This window comes from Xenopus tropicalis, chromosome 2 (genome assembly GCF_000004195.4).
Source record: "Xenopus tropicalis strain Nigerian chromosome 2, UCB_Xtro_10.0, whole genome shotgun sequence".
Taxonomy (NCBI): Eukaryota; Metazoa; Chordata; class Amphibia; order Anura; family Pipidae; genus Xenopus; species Xenopus tropicalis.
In genome coordinates, this window is record NC_030678.2 from 134,963,920 (window position 1) to 134,985,680 (window position 21,761).

The following is a 21,761-nucleotide window of genomic DNA, read 5'->3' on the forward strand; positions in this document are numbered from 1 at the left end:
CGCCCGCGACAACAGCGCCAGAGCCATTATTGTCCAAGACACGTTGTAGTAGTGCAGGGATAGATCAATATACTCACAAATGTAGAAATAGCAGACACCTTTGAGTATAATAAGAGATGATGCACCCGGTTTATCCCACCTCTTTGGGAGACTGGGCAGGGTAAAGAACCTGCCAGCACAGCACCACTATGGAGGGCTGTCTGGATAGATACTCCAATCCTCAGGTTGAATACCTTTAGCTTGTGTGGGTCCTACAGCCGACTATGGATTAGAACACTGACCTGTATCCTGCGTCTTAACCGTGGCCTTAGGCTAAGGCAACATTGCCTGTATGGAAGGGAACTCCCAGCTAACCTCCTGGTTGGTGCCTGAACTGCTCTTACTATCTATAGTTATCTATCTCACCCCCCTTGAGAGTGCTTTTACAAGATTCTGCTAATCTAGTCCTCATTCACGGGGTCCCTGTCCGCTACTTTACCAGAGTGGATGTTAACTCTGGGGCAATGACTTGGCTTTACTGGGGCCTATTCTGATCCCAGGCTCAGTGGAGCTTTGTCCTGAGACTCAGAGGCAGCCAAAGAGGAAGCCACACCTCCTTGCTAAAAGAGGTGTGGCCAACCAACTAAACCAATAAGCTATAGGTGCAAAGGATAAACTACAGTCGTGGGCAAAAGTTTTGAGAATGACACAAGTATTAACTTTCACAAAGTTTGCTGCTAAACTTGCTTTTAGATCTTTGTTTCCGTTGTTTCTGTGATGTACTGAAATATAATTACAAGCACTTCATACGTTTCAAAGGCTTTTATCGACAATTACATAACATTTATGCAAAGAGTCAGTATTTGCAGTGTTGGCCCTTCTTTTTCAGGACCTCTGCAATTCGACTGAGCATGCTCTCGATCAACTTCTGGTCCAAATCCTGACTGATAGCAACCCATTCTTTCATAATCACTTCTTGGAGTTTGTCAGAATTTGTGGGTTTTTGTTTGTCCACCCGCCTCTTGAGGATTGACCACAAGTTCTCAATGGGATTAAGATCTGGGGAGTTTCCAGGCCATGGACCCAAAATTTCAACGTTTTGGTCCCCGAGCCACTTAGTTATCACTTTTGCCTTATGGCACGGTGCTCCATCATGCTGGAAAATGCATAGTTCTTCACCAAACTGTTGTTGGATTGTTGGAAGAAGTTCCTGTTGGAGGGTGTTTTGGTACCATTCTTTATTCATGGCTGTGTTTTTGGTCAAAATTGTGAGTGAGCCCACTCCCTTGGATGAGAAGCAACCCCACACAGGATGCTTTACTGTTGGCATGACACAGGACTGATGGTAGCGCTCACCTTTTCTTCTCCAGACAAGCCTTTTTCCAGATGCCCCAAACAATCGGAAAGCGGCTTCATCTGAGAATATGACTTTGCCCCCAGTCCTCAGCAGTCCATTCACCATACTTTCTGCAGAAGATCAATCTGTCCCTGATGTTTTTTTGGAGAGAAGTGGCTTCTTTGCTGCCCTTCTTGACACCAGGCCATCTTCCAAAAGTCTTCGCCTCACTGTGCGTGCAGATGCGATCACACCTGCCTGCTGCCATTCCTGAGCAAGCTCTGCACTGGTGGCACTCCGATCCCGCAGCTGAATCCTCTTTAGGAGACGATCCTGGCACTTTCTTGGACGCCCTGAAGCCTTCAAGGAACCTCTTTCCTTGAAGTTCTTGATGATCCTATAAATTGTTGATTTAGGTGCAATCTTAGTAGCCACAATATCCTTGCCTGTGAAGCCATTTTTATGCAACGCAATGATGGCTGCACGCGTTTCTTTGCATGTCACCATGGTTAACAATGGAAGAACAATGATTTCAAGCATCACCCTCCTTTTAACATGTTAGGCTGATGCCACACGCGGCGTAGGGCTGATTTTTTCGGCAAGCGGAAAAACGCTTGCCGAAAAATCAGCCCTACGCCTGCTACTTGTGCCTGCACCCGAATGAATGGGATACACTCGTGTGCAGGCACATGTAGCCGATATACGCATGAAAACACGAGAGAATGCAAAGTCTCGCGTTTTCGTGCGTATATCAGCTACATGTGCCTGCACCCGAGCGTATCCCATTCATTCGGGTGCAGGCACAAGTAGGAGGCGTAGGGCTGAATTTTCGGCAAGCGTTTATCCGCTTGTCGAAAATTTCAGCCCTACGCCTCGTGTGGCATTAGCCTCAAGTCTGCCATTCTAACCCAATCAGCCTGACATAATGATCGCCAGCCTTGTGCTCGTCAACATTCTCACCTGAGTTAACAAGACGATTACTGAAATGATTTCAGCAGGTCCTTTAATGACAGCAATGAAATGCAGTGGAAAGGTTTTTTTGGGATTTAGTTAATTTTCATGGCAAAGAAGGACTATGCAATTCATCTGATCACTCTTCATAACATTCTGGAGTATATGCAAATTGCTATTATAAAAACTTAAGCAGCAACTTTTCCAATTTCCAATATTTATGTAATTCTCAAAACTTTTGGCCACGACTGTAGATACATGGGTCTTCTGCCCAGTAACAGTACAAATCAGGAAGAGGTAGAGTTTAAAGCCTTACGGCAGCTTAGCCTGATGGGTCCCTACGTTCACCTGGGGGAAAACCCATTCCGACCCGACAATGGTTCAAAATATATACACAATTTATGCAATAATAATGCTATAATAAGTGCAAATAAATACAGTACCATCACATCCATTTCAGGTATCCTCTCCTGAGGAATTACCAGGTACAATGGTTGCTGCGGAAGAAAAAGTTAAGGCACAGAACATTTAACTGTTACGTTACTCTGTTACTGTTAACCATTTACACCTCTTGAGTGTCACTGTGGGTCACTCAGGCACTTTACTTAAAGAAGTTCTTGAAATCACACCCGGACCTTGCTACAGGGGTATAACACAGAAAGAAATCGCCAGCGCTCGGTCTAACCCACGCTGTAGTGTTGACCAGCTGCTAGAAACACACTATTGTGCCAGCGCTCTGTCTAACCCACAATCTGGAGTTGACCAGCTGCTATAAACTATAAAAAGCCATTAATTATACACAAAGAGAAAGAAAGTTTGCCAGCGCTTAGTTTGCCTTTAAAAATAATTTTTACAAAAAATGAGGTGTTAGTACCACACTTTGGCCAAAATATGTAAGCTCACGTGCCACGTCAAGGCCCCTCATTGTACGTGAGTCCTACACTGTCTAATGACTTTGAGTCTGTGATGCAATTAAAATAAAGTCCCCCAGAAAACAATGTGACTGAGTAGTAAGACCTATTGCACCTACCTTTTAGCTCAAAAAGGCTCTAGTGGAAAAGCAGGGAGCTTTTAAGCCCCAGCTCATTAGCACACACGTGAAAGTGATTCATTGGTTTAAAGGCTACATAGCAGCTACCCCTACATACAGGGGTATAACAGGCAAATACTTGTAGAACCATGAGGCACCACCCGGACACACTTAAAGGAACAGTAACACCAAAAAATGTATTTATTTTAAAGAAATTAAACTATAATGCACTGCTGCCCTGCACTGGTAAAAGTTTTGTGTTTGCTTCAGAAACATTACGAGAGTTTATATAAACCCTGGTGTGTAGCCATGGGGGCAGCCATTCAAAAGAAGAAAAGGCACAGGTTATATAGCAGCTAACAGATAAACCCTGTAGAATACAATGGTGTCTTATCTGTAATCTGCTATGTAACCTGTGCCTTTTTTCCAGCTTGAATGGCTACCCCCATGGCTACACAGCAGCTTATTTATATAAACTATAGTAATGTTCCTGAAGCAAATACCCCAGTTTTACCATTGCAGGGCCGCAGTATGTTACGTATCCAATACTTTAAAACACTTAAATTTTTTGGTGTTACTGTTCCTTTAAGGAAACATGGGAAAATCCTGCCTGCATTCAGGTATCCCAGGCACTTGCGTGACTGTAAAGGAAACGTTAGTGCAATATTCAGTTAACTCTTTACTGCAATTGCATGGCCCCACCCAAGCCAACTTAATTAAGTCCATCCTCCTCCACCCTAACCCAGTGTTTGTGACTACCCTGCACGCACTCTGTAGGAATGGAGATAAGGCAGTGAGTCCCACCTGAAAAGGCGGGTGAGGTAGAAGTTGTAGTGAGGTGGGGGCTCCGCAGTCTTTTTTTTAAAAGACAACCTTTTACAAAGTTTTATAGTCTCTCAGGGTAGAGAGTTCCAAAAATTTAACCAGCCCATCTCTGTGGGGTAAAATAACTGAAAATTCTCTGCTTCTCAGAGAGACCAAGACCGGTATACATGCTCAGTTTTTAAGGCTATGAGGAAGCTTCCTGCTAATTGGCTCAGATTCACATTCCTAAGGGGGGAGGGAGTTCTTAGCATTTGTGAGGGAGCAGGAGAGAGGAGAGAGCTGCATGTCTCTGACAGAGGAAAACAGACAGATTTCAAAGAGGCTGTTCACTGATGAAATTTTTGTTTGTGCTGTTTACATGTCCTTTATATGTATTTATTTTTTACTATTTACATATTTAAAATACAATTTTGGATTCATTTAATTCCTTTCTGCAATAGCCGCCTCCATCTGTTTTAGCTTGTCTCATAGCTGTATGTTCATGCTTTATTGGCCTCCTTGTACCTAATAAATGTTTCAGCTGTCTCCGCTAACTTGAATGCCTTGAAAAGCACGTTTTTTTTTCTTTTGTTTTTTTTTTTTTCGTTTTTTTTTTTTTTTACCAACCTCAACTCCAACACTTTTATCAAACTGTAAAGGTTTAACTTTGTGACTACAAAACTAATGTTTTGCATTACCTCACATAGCAGCAGCAGAACCTTGATTTGTGTGGGAAGAGTTGTGCACTCCCCTCAGAACAAACATTGCCTTCGATTTCCTCACAATAAACTGCATCCAGGTAGTATGGTGAAACAGTTTGTCAGATTTTAGGAGACTAAAAGTACTTATGCTTCTCCTAGTATAACCAGCAAAACATAGCAAATAAGCTTCTACACTAAAACACCTCGCCTTCACTCCTTGTTTAGGACCTTCATTCACTATATAGGTAAAACAGTGCCACTAAATTATTGACCCATTCAGAAGTGCTGCACTGTTTAAAGCAGTGGTTCTCAACCTTCCTAATGGCGCAACCCTTTAATACAGTTCCTTATGTTGTGGTGACCCCCAACCATAAAATTATTCCTAAGACCCTGTGAAAGGGTCGTTTGACCCCCAAAGGGGTCGCAAGGCATTTTCGGCGATTTTCCGAAATCGCATGCGCAGCGTGTGCCATCCCGGTGGGATGGTAGTTTGGGGAGATTTGTCGCGGGCGACTAATCTCCCTGTGTGCCAGAGCCCTTAAAGCTTTATGTACAAAACGACTGTTGCCACTTTCTTATGTAATGTACTTGTTTCTGTATGTTAATAGTGCAAATTAGGGAGACTTTTCACCTCTGTCATTTCCTTCGTGATGCACAGCCATGCTAGCTGAATCTGCTCTTTGTGTAGACAATTGCGAAAGTAGTTTATCTCTATGAAGCTTGTCAAGATAAAGCAGTCACATGACTCATTATGCAAAATTCCCAGTGTTCATGGGTTTGGCAAAACTTGAGTAATTATAAAATGAATCACTTATTAAAATCCTTGACTCGCAAGTTAGTTTTATTTCTCATTTATACAGGATGTGGACAAGGAGCTGAGATTGCAAGTTATATCAGCTCAAATATAAATAAACAGAAATATTTTTTGTATTGCGCTAAAATGTTCATTTTAATATTTTTTAAAGGAGAATGAAATTCTAAATACACTGCCAGCTCAATGAAAAGGCCATTATCATTGCAAGTACATACTATCAGCATGCCTATCATGGAAATCTTAGTTCAATAAAATCCAGAATGGGAATAAATTATTACAGGTATGAGTCCGTTATGCAGAAAGCTCAGAATTATGGGAAGGACATCTCCCATAGACTTCATTTTATTCAAATAATTAAAATCTTTATAGATGACTTAATTTTTCTCTGTAATAATAAAACGGTACCTTGTACTTGATCCCAACTAAGACATAATTAATCTATATTGAAGGTAAAACAATCCTATTAGGTTTATTCAATGTTTAAATTATTTTTTTAGTAGACTAAAAGTATGGAGATTCAAATTACGGAAAGACCCCTTATCTGGAAAACCCCAGGTCCCGAGCATTCTGGATAACAGGTCCCATACCTGTAACAACAGTCAGGGAATTTTTCTGCTTCACTAAATACTGTAGATCAGGGCATGCACATGCGCAATAAAGTCTTCTCTGAGTCTGTGTGTGCGCAATACATTTCTCTTTCCTGTGTATCGAGCAATGACGTTTAGGTCACATGATAGTCCTGTACATCATTGCATGTGCAGTTTGTGAGCAGCAGAGAGGGTCCAGATGATTAAGATAAATCTGCTGAAGCTGGTAAACTAGACCAAATTTTTATTTTCAGCAGGGGGCACCTAATGAATGTTTGAGGGAAACATATAATGTTCTGCTCAATTCTAATGATAGCAATGTTAAACTGTCCATCCTAAAAATGTGCGTCACTTTGTTGTAACCATAAAGATTGTCTGGGTGAGGAAGATTGAGTCAATGATTTCCGTGGTGTAATAAACACCTCATGCTGTATGAGTCACCTAGTAGTGGGCTGCTGCTTTTTCCAGCCAGAGAATCATATCATCATGTGGGCCCAGCAGGATAAAACACTGTCTCAAAACAAAAAGAGAGGCTGTGTGAGATTTACAGATTATCCAGTGACAGCTTGGTGTGGCTTTCTGCATGTGTGAGCTTGATGATGTAGCTTCAGTTATGACAGCACTGGCTTATTGCATGATAGGGCATAGATGTATTATTTTCTAAATACTGTAATATCATGTATTGTTTGTGCAAATGTATTAAAAGAAATAAAATAATGAAGAAAACGTATCTGTTTGTAACATAAATATGGACCAGCATTTTAATACTTATATCTTTTCTTACTCCTTACCTAGACTATTTACTATTGTGTATTTGTTGATGTTATTAAAGATTAACCTAATCCCACAGGTCCCACATATTTTGGATAATGTTTCATACCTGTGTTTGCCTTACACCTCATATGTTTTAATGACTTGTTTGCTTCCTAAAGATTCCTATACTATTGCCTCTCCCTCGCACCTTATGCTTAGGTGCTTTCATGGAGAATTGCAGTATTTCAAACATTCTTCACATTCTTGTGGCTGGTAAATGTATCTCACAGAGCTAGCATCTGCTTATATGCACCATAAGATAACAATGGTTAAACACCCAGTGTGCCATTAGCCTCAAGCATTGACGTAGAAATACCAGCTTCTAATTAAATGGGAGCTACCTTCAGTGCTGTAGTGATTTTAATATATGCTTACACCATTTTTATGTGTCCCAGTTAAAAGGCTTGTCTGGTCAGTGTAAATTATTACCACTTGTGCTCTTCCTATTTTCAGCCTTCAGCTGAAAATGCTGTCTGGTTTTTGGGGTCACTCAATGACACTAGCAACAAAAAAGTTCTATTTAGAACACGATAACTAACAACATGCTGATTAGTGTGTACTCCTGTTCATAAGGTATATAGGTTATTATACTGCCCTATTGTAAAATATAAAGATATTAAACAACAAAACAGTCAGGTTTAAGAACTTCAACTAACAATTACTTAAGCTGGGCGTACACGTACCAGTAACATTTTGTACGGTTTTTGGAGCTTGTGTGGGCTCCGATATATCATGCCAATTATTTTTGTACTATGGCGAACGGCCGTTTAGTTAATCAGACAGGTTAGAAAATTTTGGTCGGATATCAATAAAATCTGTGCATGTATTGTGTATTGGGGGGGACCTACAGTGGAAGTCACTTTTGATGACTGGTATCTGCCAACTATTTCATGTTCAGAACATACTCCAATTTGTATTTTAAGGACTTTATTCCTACGGTTTCAATCTGAATGTTAATATTTTGAAGAGTAGTTTTTTTTTTTTAAAGGTAAATTTTTTTATTGGTTTTACAACATCACAAAACAAAAATACAAAACAGTGTATAATATATTGACATTAAGATTGAAATGGTGTCGAGTCAGGTTTAGGCCAATACAGTCAAGGGTGCTATTACTAGGCGTTGTAGTTATCACAGTGTAGGTGAGTGTGTTTAGTCGGATCAGTCACATTTAGTGTGAAGGGGTAGGTTATGTGTCCAGATTGTCTTGATTATACCAATTTTCCCAGATCTTGTCAAACTTGTCATAAGCACCCCTTGTTTCATAGGTTAATTTGATAAGGGGGAGAGCTCCATCCACCAGCCTTCTCCAGAATGTTTGGGAGGGGAGGGTGTCTCCCATCCAGTGCATAATTATTGTTTTTTTGGCGTAGAACATGAGCGTACGCAGTCTGACTCTGGCCACGTTAGTGCATATTATTCCATCTATGACTCCTAATAGGCAAGTTATTGGGTCTACTATCTGCGGTGTACCCAGTTCACTTGCTAGTGTTTCCATTATTTTGGACCAGAATTTGTGTATGGGGGGACAGGACCAAATCATGTGGAAGAAATTGGCTCCGGGGGATTTACATCTTGGGCAGAGGTCATCCTGTCTTCTCCCAAATCTCATCAGTTTGAGGGGTGTTATGTAGGTTTGGTGCAGAAATTTGTACTGTATGAGCCTATCCTTTATTGGGATTAGGAAATCATAGGCATTTTCTGTGGCTTCCTCCCATTGGTCTTGTGCTAGTTCTGGGATGTCTTGCGTCCAAAGACGGTAGGCTCGATCAAAGGGTGGCTTAATTGTTGTCATAATCTCTTTGTATAGCCTAGATAGTAGTTTGGCTGGAGATGGAGAGAGCAGGATGTCCTCTAGGGTTACTGTGGTTATTGTGGGAGGAAGGGTGTGGAATTGTGCGTGAAAGGCGTGCCTAAGTTGGAGGTATCTATAAAATTGTATCTGCTTTCCCAGAGCTCTGTCTTGTAGGTCTTGGTATGTGGGAAACTCAGGACCAAGTGTTAGGTCTCCAAGTTTCTTAAAACCCAGTCGTGGCCAATAGGTGTAGTCCTGTAGTTCCTGTAGGTCGGGTAGGAGCGAGTTGGCCCAGAGTGGAAGTTGGGGTGAGAGGAGTGGCCAAGGATGGTGCATATTTTTCAAGGCTGTGGTCCATGCTTTATTTGGAGTCAGTAGCGTATGTGGTAGGTTGGTCATATCTGTGTGGTGTCTATAAGGATAGGTGCTTAGGCCTTCTATTGAGTGGAGGATGGACGCTTGAAGTTGTGTATTGGGATTATATGGATTGGGAGCAAGGCACCAGTGTATGTAGTAGATTTGGGAGGCTAAGTAGTAGAAGTGTGGCAAGGCTAAGCCTCCATTTTCGACAGTTGCTGTTAGCCTCTCCCAGGAAATACGGGGGGTACCATGAAGAGTAGTTTTTATTTAGTGTCAGTATCACTTTAATACAAAAGAAATTAAGCTCAAAGTTTACCCTGAAATGAAATGCAGTATTCTTAAACCTGCACCAAATTTTTTATTCAGACACCACTAATGCACATTTATGCCATATTTTTAAACCTAGAAGTAGAGAGTAATTTGTTGCCTTGGGACAAATTTACATAACATGATTTACCTAATATGGGGGAGGGAGTAGAACCACAGCATTTGTTTTGTAGTCAGGGTCAGACTGGGCTGATGGGGCACCGGGAAAAAACCTGGTGGGCCCGGCAGCCCAGACCCAACCAACGCTCCCGCTCCCCAGGCCAATGATCTCCCTTACCCATTGAACGCTCACTTGGTGGTAAGTCTGCAGCGGGGGCCCCTGGGGTGGCAGTTTAGTGGGCCCTACAACCCCCCTGTTCTACCCTGTTTGTAGTAGTAGTGACAGAGGTGGGGTGTAAATAGAGCTGTTACCACAGGTGTCAGTGGTTTGAAAGGAAAGGTGGCTAACCATGTTGCTGGCTCTGTGTTTGCTGTATTGGCAATTTTGTTGCATTGGGTAGGAAAACAGAATTATGTTAAAGCAACAAATATCTGTAGAATCTACAAACTTTTCATGAAATGCCACATATTTTAAAATGCCACTACAATTATAGCAGCAGTTACATATCAGTGATCCCTCAAAATGGAGCAAGTCTTGCAGCTTTTCAGTGCCTCTGAGCAATCCATCTTTCTGCTAATTAGTATAGTTACTTCGTACTTTAGATTTTTAACCTCCCATTCTATGTCATGTTGCTAGTCAATTGTTTCACAACACAGCAAGTCGTCTACACGTACCTTTCAGTGATTATTAGTAATCCCCTTACATCAGAAGATGAGTAAATAGGGAGTAGACAGAAATATAAGTCTCATTTGACCACAATCTAGACACGCATGCTAGTAATGGGGTGATTTACATGTCTGATTAATTTCTATTCACAGTTTTAATTTTTTTTTCCCATACCTTTAGACAACACTGTTTATTAGGTAGTAAAATACTTTATTTACTGTATGCTATGTGGATGTTTCACTTGAACAATCTTACATTCTCCCATTGGGCATTTATTTAGCTTTTTGATGTTATGTATAAATTGTCATTGGGAAATGTGTTTCTAAAATAGCAACACTAGCATCCTGTAGCAGAATCTCCACCCACTGCCCTAGCGGTAACTGATTTCTTTGGGGAAAAACATGGCTATTGTGAGAACAAGATCAACTTATGTTTATCTATTTCAAGTGGCTTACTCACAGTCTGATCAAAGTAATTTTGAGTAAATGCAATATGAAATGCTTATTTCTGTTGTGTAAATTCAATAAACAATATTGAGCCATTAATGTGAAATTCTTTTTATCCATATATTGGACAAACACCTCTTTTACAGTTACGGCAGGAAATCATTATATGACATTTACCACTCTAAATTGTTTTGTTTTTTTTCAATGTCAAAAAGATGGAGTAAAACAGTTTCTTTAGTTTACCTGTATCATTTAGCAAGATGGAGTTAATATTTCCAAAAAAGTAGACTGGTAAGATTGGTGTAAGTTGTACCTCCCCAGGTTCACAAAGTGTTCTGGATCAACAATTTGACCATAAGGAGCAGCCCCGATGCCACCCCCTCTCTCCAACTCCAGGCTTACAACTAGTGTTGGAGTGAGTCCAGAGAGGGCTGCATCGCTAGTGTAGAGAGCACTTTTATGCTCTCTCTGCACTAGTAGAGCCAAATCTTCATTAAAAAAAAAAAAAAAATGAAATTTTGGCTCTTAAAGCTACCAGAGGCGGCTTTTTGCTGCTCCTGGTAACTGCCCGCTACCCTGTATAAAAATGGAAATCACCTCTTTCATATACAACATATAAAAAAAAGAATGAAAGCATAAAGGGACGTATATTATCATTTTCTGTATTCTTAAAGGAATACTGTCATGGGAAAACATGTTCAAAACACATCAGTTAATAGAGCTTCTCCAGCAGAATCCTGCAAATTTCACATGGGGCTAGCCATATTCTTCATTTCCCAGGGTGCCACAGCCATGTGACCTGTGCGCTGTTAAACTTCAGTCACACTTTACAGCCGAACTGCAAGTTGGAGTGATATCACCCCCCCCTCACAAGGCACAATGCACTGAGATGGCTGCCTACACAACAATATTACAGCTTAAAAAAATACATTTGTTGGTTCAAGAATAAAATTTTAAATTTTACAGTGAATTATCTATCTATCTATACACACATATACTCACAGGCTCACACTGATCTAAAGGGGCGAGTGTGTATGCATGTCTTATTGATTGTGGCATAATAAGCTAAGATGCCCTGTGGCAGTCTAAAATACAGTACCTGAAACTTGCGTTTTCATAAATTTTGTAAAATGTTCTACCATATTTTTATTGTAGGCCCATGTAGTACTGATGCAATGCCAAAGCCACGGATCTTTAGTTAGACAATAGCTATAGTCAGATATATTTGTTTTTTGCATCTATGGTAATTTTCAATAAAAGAGCACAAGGTTAATTCCGTAGCTTGTTTTACACAAACAGGAGACATCCTTTTCAGGCCAGGGCCTGTCCTCCCCATTGTATTAATTTCCTGCCAGTTCTACTGCATCTAAGAGAAACACATTGCTTAAGATGTTTCCAACAGTTCCTGCAAAGGCTTCTCTGTAAATAGTACATGTGTTATTAGCTTGCTTGACAGTACCAGCACTCATAACAAACCAGAAAATAATTTCACTAACTGTTTTGTGTGGTAGATTAGAAATCTGCTCCCTTTGCCTTGGACACCAATTTTATTTATATGAAATAATATATAAAATACACAAGAGCCATGAATATCTTGTAAATGATATCTTTATAAAGGATGCTTAGTGGTGTCATCAGTTATAGTTGGTGCTTAGTGATGTAATTTGTCACATCACTTACTGAAACTTGTGTATTACAATGAATAATATACCCCCCTTAAAAAATAATAGGATATAGACCCTAGGCTTGTGGTTTTATATGGACATGGAACTTATATTATTATAGCATTCTTGATTACTTTTTTTACTGTCATGAATTTTACATTTTGTTGATATTGACTAGTTACAACACACATGGAGGAAAGAATATCTGTTGTCTGTCTGTATATTGATTTTCATTGCTAAGAAAACATGCATGATACTAACTTGCCAGAAGCCCCCACCCCCATTTCCTCTCATTGCTGGAATGCAGTGCAAGCTTTGGCATGTGTGCATTCCTCCTCTGCCATTCCTCTTAATTATACCACAGTTATGCTTTGGGAGTATTTTATATTGTTTACGGATACAATTCACCTGACAGAAATATATCTCAGTTACAAGAATATTGTCAATTTAGCCAACTTTACAGTGAAAGGATATATACATAGTCTGCTTTCTGCTAATTGTTAGTGACTGATCTATACTAATTGTGAGTGACTATAATCCTTACGCTTTGCCTGATTGAATGGCATTGTGCACAGTGTGTAGGTGAGTGTACATAAGATTTTGCTTTGATGTGTCTGTCATATGCACGGAAAGGCTACTGTTTCAGACACAAAGGTAGACTACTAAAATGTGCTGCCAGAATTTTGTTGACTTTTTCCCTGCTCCAGGGATGTTTTATAGGGTTGCCTTAATGGTGCATTTATATCTTTAGAACTTGTTTGGTTGTATTCACTGTGAGTGATTAGGGTACAGTTTAGGAAATTAACCCTTTTCTGCCAAAATATATATTATCTAGGTATATTGATGGTATGTCCCTTGGGGCAGCTGGGGGCACCATTTATTCACTAAATGATCTCCAAATCTTACTGTTGCGAAAAGCAATTTGATCTTGCAGCAGATAAATTAAGTGGAGGGGTCCACTGACTTTTTGCAAAACAGGCGCATTAAAGGACAAGTAAAGCCATAAACTCTAGGGGGGGGGGCTGTCCAAAGTTGACCAAAGTTAGCTATGGCAAATTTCCTGTGGATTCTTGTGTTGGGCACGTGCTTATACAGTACATGTGGAAGGATAAGGGTGTTGCAAAAAAAAAAGTCACTGCAGTGGAGGCCTGAGACTGCCTGGAAGATGGCTCTGCCTCACTCTGAAGCAAAGCACCGTGGTCTGGTCTGGTCTTTTTTTACCTGGGTGGTGCTGACAGACTAGACACCTCTGTTTTTTAGACTTATCTTCCCAAAGCAAATTGTATTTTTACCGAGAGTTATGGTCCCCATACACGGGCCGATTCTAGCTGCCGATATCGGTCCCTTAGACCGATTCAGCAGTTAAATGGCCCATGTATGGACAGTACCAACGGGACTGCCTGACCGATATCTGGCCTGAAATCTGCCAGATCTCGATCGGGCAGGTTTAAAAATCTAGTCGGATCAGGGACCACATCGGCTTGTTGATGCGGTCCCCGGGCCGACTTTTCCTATGCCCATCATTGTAATCGATCGAATTAGCCTTGATTCTCCTGATATCGCCCATCCGTAGGTAGGGGATATCGGGAGAAGATCCGCTCGCTTGGCGACATCGCCAAGGGAGCGGATCTTACGGTGTATGGGGACCTTTACAGTCTGAGGATCTGCCATATTAGTTTATAAACACCTCTGTTCCATTTATTGAAGTACTTCAAAGTTCATCATGTTTAGTAAGCTTTATAGAGCCATGATTCTTTTACCTATATCTATCTAATATACCCCTTACTGTAAAGGACGCTTATCATAAGTGCCTTTTTGTGAGGTTTCAAAATGTATTACACGTTTCTACTGATAAAACTGATACTAAAAGGCTAATACCATGTATTGACTTTAACGCCATGGGGCTGAAAACAACAGAGGTCAAAACACACGTCAGACAAGGTACTTTTCACAGATTAACATTGAAAGCTGTGACTGTCAGGGAACACATAGGTGCTTACAATTGATGGCAACTGGGAGCAGTCCATGGCACCCCATGTGCCCCTTACCTAAATGTATTTATTCCTACACAGTGCAGACATGTCCTGTCATTAAAAAAAAAAACTTATTTGCTTTGCTGTATTTGTAGGCTGACAACATTTCAAGTCCATCATATTCTGCTGCAAATCTAAAATGTATCCTGTTGTTTTACTTTCTTGTATAATAAGTAAAATTAAATCTATTATTAAAATTCCTGTCATACAGAGGTCTTTTGGGGCCTTTTTAACCATATCACATCATGTTTTGCTATACCCTTTGGTATTGTCCCACATGTTTCTCTTCTCTTATCAGTAATCAGTATTGTCTATTTCTGTAGCCATGACAAGTAGTGACTACTGTAGCTACTAGTAGCCCCATGTGTCTTCATCCTAAAATAGCAAGGCATTTATGTACATTGGAGCTAAACTGCTTTATTTTACTGTGCAGCATTTATTTCAACCTTGCTTTTCATATGGTTTTTGAAAAACATAATTTCCCAAATAGCTGGTTGGGGATGCCTGAATAAACCTTGATAACTGCAACATTTATATATCCCTGATTTAAAGTGTAAAGACACAACAGTTACAAGGGCATAACTAGTAATTATTTAGATGTGGGTGTGCCATGGGTGCAGTGTTAATATCAGTGCTCTTATTATTGTATAATCAGTGCAGGATTACTTGGCAATTTGGCTAAGGGTGGGGCTTATTCTAATCATGCTGTGCAAATATTTTTTACCCATTTGCAAAAGCGCTTGACTGAATTCTTTATTTTACTAAAATAGAGTATTTACAACCTCAGTGTGAACCCACTTAAAATTCTGCAATAACGAACAGTTCAAAAAACTATCTACACCGGCTCTATTAGTCAGTAGCCCTGTTTATCACATAGTGAACTAGCACAATATGCAACATTTAAAGCAAATAGGAATATTTACATACTGTACTCACCTTGGGATTACTGAGATAAATAGTGTTTTACAACAGTCAGGGCATTTAGGGTCACTAGGAACTGACAGTATACCTTGTTTGAGACTGTCCTTTAACAAATTCCTTAGTTAAAATGACATGTTTCCAGTCGTTCAATTTTTTGCTCTCAACTGGGTTATTAAAGGGGCAGTATACCCCCACTTGTTTAACATTAGTTCACTAAATAGGGCATGTTCCAAACATACGTTTTGTTATTTAAGGAAAATTATAGCTCTCCATTGTTTGATTCTTGTAAGGTAGATAGATTACAATTTTACAGCCACCCTTCTATCACTGTCCGTCTTTTGTTACTGTATTTTTAGCTGGAGTCCATTATGCAGGAGGTTTCTCTGGTGTCCAGTGGTCCCCAACCAGTGGCTCACAAACAATATGTTGCTTACCACCCCCTTGGATGTTGCTCCCAGTGCCGCAGGAGCTTATTTTTAAATTCCTGGCTTGGGGCCAATTTTGGTTGCATGAAACCAGGTGTACTGCCAAACAAAGCCTCCTATAGGCTACAAAATAGAGGCTGCCAAATAGCCAATCACAGCCCTTATTTGACACCCCCAGGAATTTTTTTGAATGCTTATGTTGCTTCCAACTCTTTTTCCATTTAAATGTGGCTCACGGGTCAGAAAGTTTGTGGACCCCCTGCTGTACACAAACCAAACATGGAGTAGCTTCAGTCAGTTACCCTATTTTTTTATGTTTAGCTCAAACAATAACTAAAAACCCTAGGTTTTTTTTGTTTTTATCTTTGGCATTAACTCTATTCATTGCAATATGTGGAACAAGGGGGGCATTATATCCCTTAAAAATACTCAAGTTCATGGAACAATCAGACAATATATAGAGATGGGGATTTTTTTTTATTTTTTTTTTTTACATGTGCCTATTTCTCTGATATTAGAAGGTTTCTAATAGGAAAGTATGTAGGAAAATACTGGTTCTGTGCAGTAAATTGTGGAAGGGGTATGCGTTTAAGACAGGCTATATAAATAATGAGTATTGGTAAAAACATTATAAATATTAATAAAACAATTAGCTTCCACATATAAAATTTGGCCGTTAGAAGATATCTGCTTAATTCTGCAGTTATCCCAGCACACACACATCTACTTAAAAGATTTCAGCATAGGTTAAACTAGGGTACACAAGTACAGATTCACTTATTTGGCAGGGTCACCAAGCGAGCAGGTTTTCCATGATTTTGGCAACCCACATAAAGACCAAATTGGGATGGTCCGGCTCTCTAAAAGACAGAGGATGCAGTCAGTTTGCTTACTGGCAAAAGTTAAAATTTGGTATATTTTCCTAACCAGTGTAATTCGCCATGACATTGGCACTTTATATTAAAATGCTAGGTGATAAGAACGTTAGTTCAACTTAATTTTATTCTTCCAATTGATTTTTTTTGGGCACAGAAAAAAAAAATACCTAATCAAACATAAAAAATTGAACATAGGGGGAATGTGCCAATCAGTCCCCTTGTTTTTGTATCTCTTCTATCCACTACTGGTTAGTGTTAATCATTATCTCTGAATAATATTGTTTTGTCAAAATAACCAACCTACAGAATATTAAGTTGTTTCAACTTGCACTTTTTGCCATAGCACTGACTCATTTGTGTTCAACCTAACTAAAGGTGTGGTTATCCTAGTGTTTTTCTGTTCAAGTACAAACAAGATTGTTATGGCTCATATACTGTACAAGGTGAAGCTTTAGAAGTGGTATCCATTTGTATAACTTTTAGTAGCTTGCTTAAATGTTAATTTATATTAAAATGGAAGTAGAGTCATTTTAAGCCTGTAACCTAGAATATCAGATCATTTGTCCAAAGACCATTGGTACAGCTGTTTCTGCTTTAACCACTAATAATACATTTTGAGGCGCATTTATCAGAATTCAAATTTGAAGCCCCGTTAGCTAGCACTGCCTTGACCTCCATCTCCTTAAAGTATTCTAAAACTTACACCAGTTATGCAAATTTAGGTTTTCTTACTTTTACAGAGTAAGAATGCAAACTATTTGAGGTATTGAGGGGGCTGAAATATTTCTGTTTAGTTTACTGTATAATGCTTTCAGATACATTTACTAATGGAAAAACTACTCTGATATTTGATTTAAAATCTATTAGTAGCTTGGACTTTGCACATATTTAAATACATTTCTTTGGCCACCAACATACAGCACACGTACGTGCCTTAACACTCTTTAACATACTCCATCAAAAAAGCAACTGTGCTGATATTTCTATACAACCCCCAATAGAGATGTTTTTCTTTGGTCTTAGTCTTTTTACAGAAATATTATTTTCTCTCTGTCACTTACCTGAGGCTTTAACTTTTCTGATGTTTTATTTGAAAAAGCATACAAAACTCACACCCTAAAATTCATAAATATGTATTTTATTGTGTAAATCTAAAAAGGGGCTGACGGCCTACTACATAATAATAAATAAACAACAGATGTTAGAACCGTATATTAATTCGTAAACAGACATCATTCATTGTAAAAAAAAAAAAAAAAAAAAAGGTTTGTGCCTAATCTTCTGAGTACCACTGCACCATCAAATCCTGTTCCCCAGTGTGCATTGGGACAGTTGTTTGGTTCATTGTTTCTGTGCACAGCCATATTTATGGTTTAACTATGCTTGAACTCTGGAACTGATATTTGGGGCTTAGTCTGTAATTTATGGATTGTGGGTATTAGGTAGTAAGTAGGCTGGCCAGCCACTTATTTTAGATTTAAACAGTACAATTAACATTTATGAATTTTAGGGCGTGGGATTTTTTTTTTTTTTTTTTAGTAATTTCTCCTGCCTTGATTAGGCTGGTGTTCATTTATGTATGGTGGCTGTTTATCCACCCCAGGCACTAATAAATTCAATTCACGTTTTATTGTGTTTAATGCTGATCTCATGGCAAATGCGCTGTGAAAGTTGTGTGTGTATATGCCTTTAGACTTGTCTTTCTAGAATCTATAATTACTAGGTGACATATTTTTAATTATATGGAGAAGCGTGAGTAAGGGCAGGTCTGTTCTGTGGGAAGCTGAATGCACATGCTATATGGCTATTATGTTCCTAAGTGCACTTTGCTTAATAAACCAATGCTTGTACTCAGAAGCTCACCAACTGTTTGCTGTATTAGAACGTCAGCTGTTAGCATCATTGGAGTTGCTGCAACCCCTGTTGAATAACAAGTTGAAGATATCCTTTCGAAAATCTCATCATAAGGGCCATATTTCTAAAGGAAACCGAAGCTGTCCTTATTGCTTTATGTGCATTTAACTAAAGCGTTTAGTTAATTATTAGTGCATGTTTCCCTATAAAATTAGACATTTAAGGGTCGTGGCAGATGGGGAGATTAGTCACCCGCGACAAATCTCCCAGAAATGCCATCCCACCAGCTTGAATGTAAATCACCGGTGGGATGGCATACACGGCATGGCAATTTCCCAAAATTGTGGAAGTTTCCTCTCAAGGCAACTTCGGGAAATCGTGGCGCCGCATATGCCATCCCACCGGCAATTTACATTCAAGCCAGTGGGATGGCATATCCGGGACTAATCTCCCCATCTGCCACAGCCCTAATATTCGCATGCTGCTAATTAAGTATCTTTAATGCAGATTTTATATGTCTCTGGTATTGCCTTGATAAATGACCTTTACTGTTTGGTTAATAATTTGAATTGCAAAATAATCTTGTGTATACTCTTCGTGGCACAACAAAACACAAAGACAGATAGGCCAAGGTCTTTTTATCCTTGGAAAAATGAATCCCCTAAAGCACTAAGGCTTTTGTTTTAAAGTGCAACAGTTTTTATTCTCAGAACTGGAGTATTGAACTGATTAGTGCAAACACATGGGTGGATTGTAAGGAAATAGAACTCAGCTGAATAAACCACTTTAGCAATGACCTGCATGTGCACATCACAGCAACATGCAATCAGCCCTTTCCCATTCACCCTGAGGACAAGGAGTGCTTGAATGTACTAATAATGCAGCTTCGGCATGTTTTAACAGAGCACAAGTTCTCTGAGTAACCCTTTACCTCCTTTACAAACGTATTTATTCTAAACTGCTGACAGTTAATTTCATAAACTTCAACAGACAGTGTAGTGTGGATGGAATACCTTTTAAAAGTGCCACTAGATAAAACACTTTGAATCCCTTATTACCTGATACAAAGGAATACAATGCCATGCGCTGTTGAAACTGTTAAATCTACTAAGAACCTATTATAATCAGAAGCTTTTTTTCTATTTACATGTATTCACATAGTGACCAACTTTTTTTTTTTTTTTGCAGTTTTAAAAAAACACATTTTAATTCTGCTTAATACTGGTGTTAGATACCATTATTCATAGTCATAGAAGAAAACTTTATTTGTCCTTCACATATTCTTTCAGTGGAATAAGCCAGACATCTGGTAAAAAAAAACACGTCTATAAAAATTATTTTTGTAGGGTTGTACTGAATCCCTATGTAGTCCTTCAGGGTGATTTTTATCACTTCATTCTATGTACATTCTTCTGACAAATAGTGTATAAGGGAAAATCATTGTCTAAAGTTGAGGTGTTTCTATGGTCCCTTTGTTCCTGTAGAATTGCTTTAAGGTGGGGGCACAGGGGAGATTAGGGGACAATTAAATCTCAGCTACTGGGGGCAACTAATGTCACACACAGTTTCCTGCAGGTAGTTTGCGCGACTTTGGAAAATGAAGTAACATGCATGCCTTCCCACTGGCTTCTTGAAGGGTATATAATTAAATAACTATACTATAAGTCAGTGATCCCCAACCAGTGGCTGTTGCTCTCAGTGCCCACAAACCAGGTAGTTATTTTTGAATTCCTGACTTGGTGGTTGAATAAAAACAAGATTTACTACCAAATAAAGCGCCCTGTAAGCTAATACTGTGCATAGAGGCTACATATTAGCCAATCTTAGCCCTTATTTGGCACCTCCATGAAGTTTTATATGCTTGTGTTGCTCTCCAAGTCTTTTTATATTTGACTTTGGCTCACGAGTAAGAAAGGTTGGGGACCCCTGCTATAAGTACTGTATATACTCGAGTATAAGCCTAGTTTTTCAGCACCCAAAATGTGCTGAAAAAGTCACCCTCGGCTTATACTCGAGTCGGGTGCCATGGGTCCCTCTAGACTAGCACCCTCTCTCTTTTGTGTGCAAATTAGGCCACCTGCAACCAGACCCTCCAGTGCCTATTGTTTTTGTTGACCCTCTTCTCCACTTACAGAGCTAGTTTACTGTTTTTCTTTGAAATAAATATTGAAAAACATATACCCCACTGATGCCTCAATTAATGTTATTTTATTGGTATTTATTTTGATTATTGAAACTTAGCAGTAGCGGCTGCATTTCCTACCCTAGGCTTATACTCGAGTCAATACGTTTTTCCAGTTTTCTTAGGTAAAATTAGGTACATCGGCTTATATTCGGATCGGCTTATACTCGAGTATATACGGTACATATATAGCAGAAGTCTGTTATGCAGGGGATTATCTGTGCATTGGTGATCTAATTATCAAACTTTCAATAACTAATCTTCCATTTCTCTGTTTAGCTCAATAAATAACCATACAAAGGTATGTTCAGGTCAAGCACATCCCATGTTAATCAAGGAGGAATATTTCTCCTTTATTAGGGCTCTGGCACACGGGGGAGATTAGTCGCCCGCGAACAGGGAGTTAATCGCGGGCGACTAATCTCCCCCGTGTGCCAGAGCCCTTAGAGGCCATGATAGTGGAAGGACAATTGTGCATAGCCTCTAGCACAACACTGGACAACATGTAGTTGCAAAGTCTCTTACATACAGGAAATCTGTAAATATTGCATAAGGTTTATTTAGTAATAATGAGTTATTATTTTAGTTACTTAAGTGGCTTATTCTGATGTGTATGACATGCTGAGTATTCAAAAGGATAATTGATAAATTTAGCATTATTTTGACACCAGAGGGCATGATTTCATTTGATTTTTAAATTTGCTTTCCTCTTGAGATTAACCATAGCTATTCCCACTCTAATGGCTGTGGCAGACGGGGAGATTAGTTGCCATGTGACAAATCTCCCCAAAATGCCATCCCACCAGCTATAATGTAAATCGCCGTTGGGATGGCATACGCAGCGCTGAAATCGCTGAAGTTTCCTCTCAAGGCAACTTCGGCAAATCACCGCGCCGCGTATGCCATGCCACCAGCGATTTACATTCTAGCCGGTGGGGTGGCATTTCGGGGATATTAGTCACTCGCAACAAGGGAGATTTGTGGTGGGCGACTAATCTCCCCGTCTGTCACAGCCTTAACTGATGCAGGTAAATAGGTTAATATAGTTTGTTTTAATATATATGTTTCGTGTATTCACTTATTACCATCTTAACGGA

General features: G+C 39.5%; 1 protein-coding gene across 1 annotated transcript in view; it reads left to right on the top strand.

Moving 5' to 3' along the window:
- The window catches only part of rb1 (retinoblastoma 1), a 95,299-nt gene that overhangs the window by 34,604 nt on the left and 38,934 nt on the right, over positions 1-21,761 (top strand). The gene's annotated exons all lie outside the window — the stretch shown is intronic.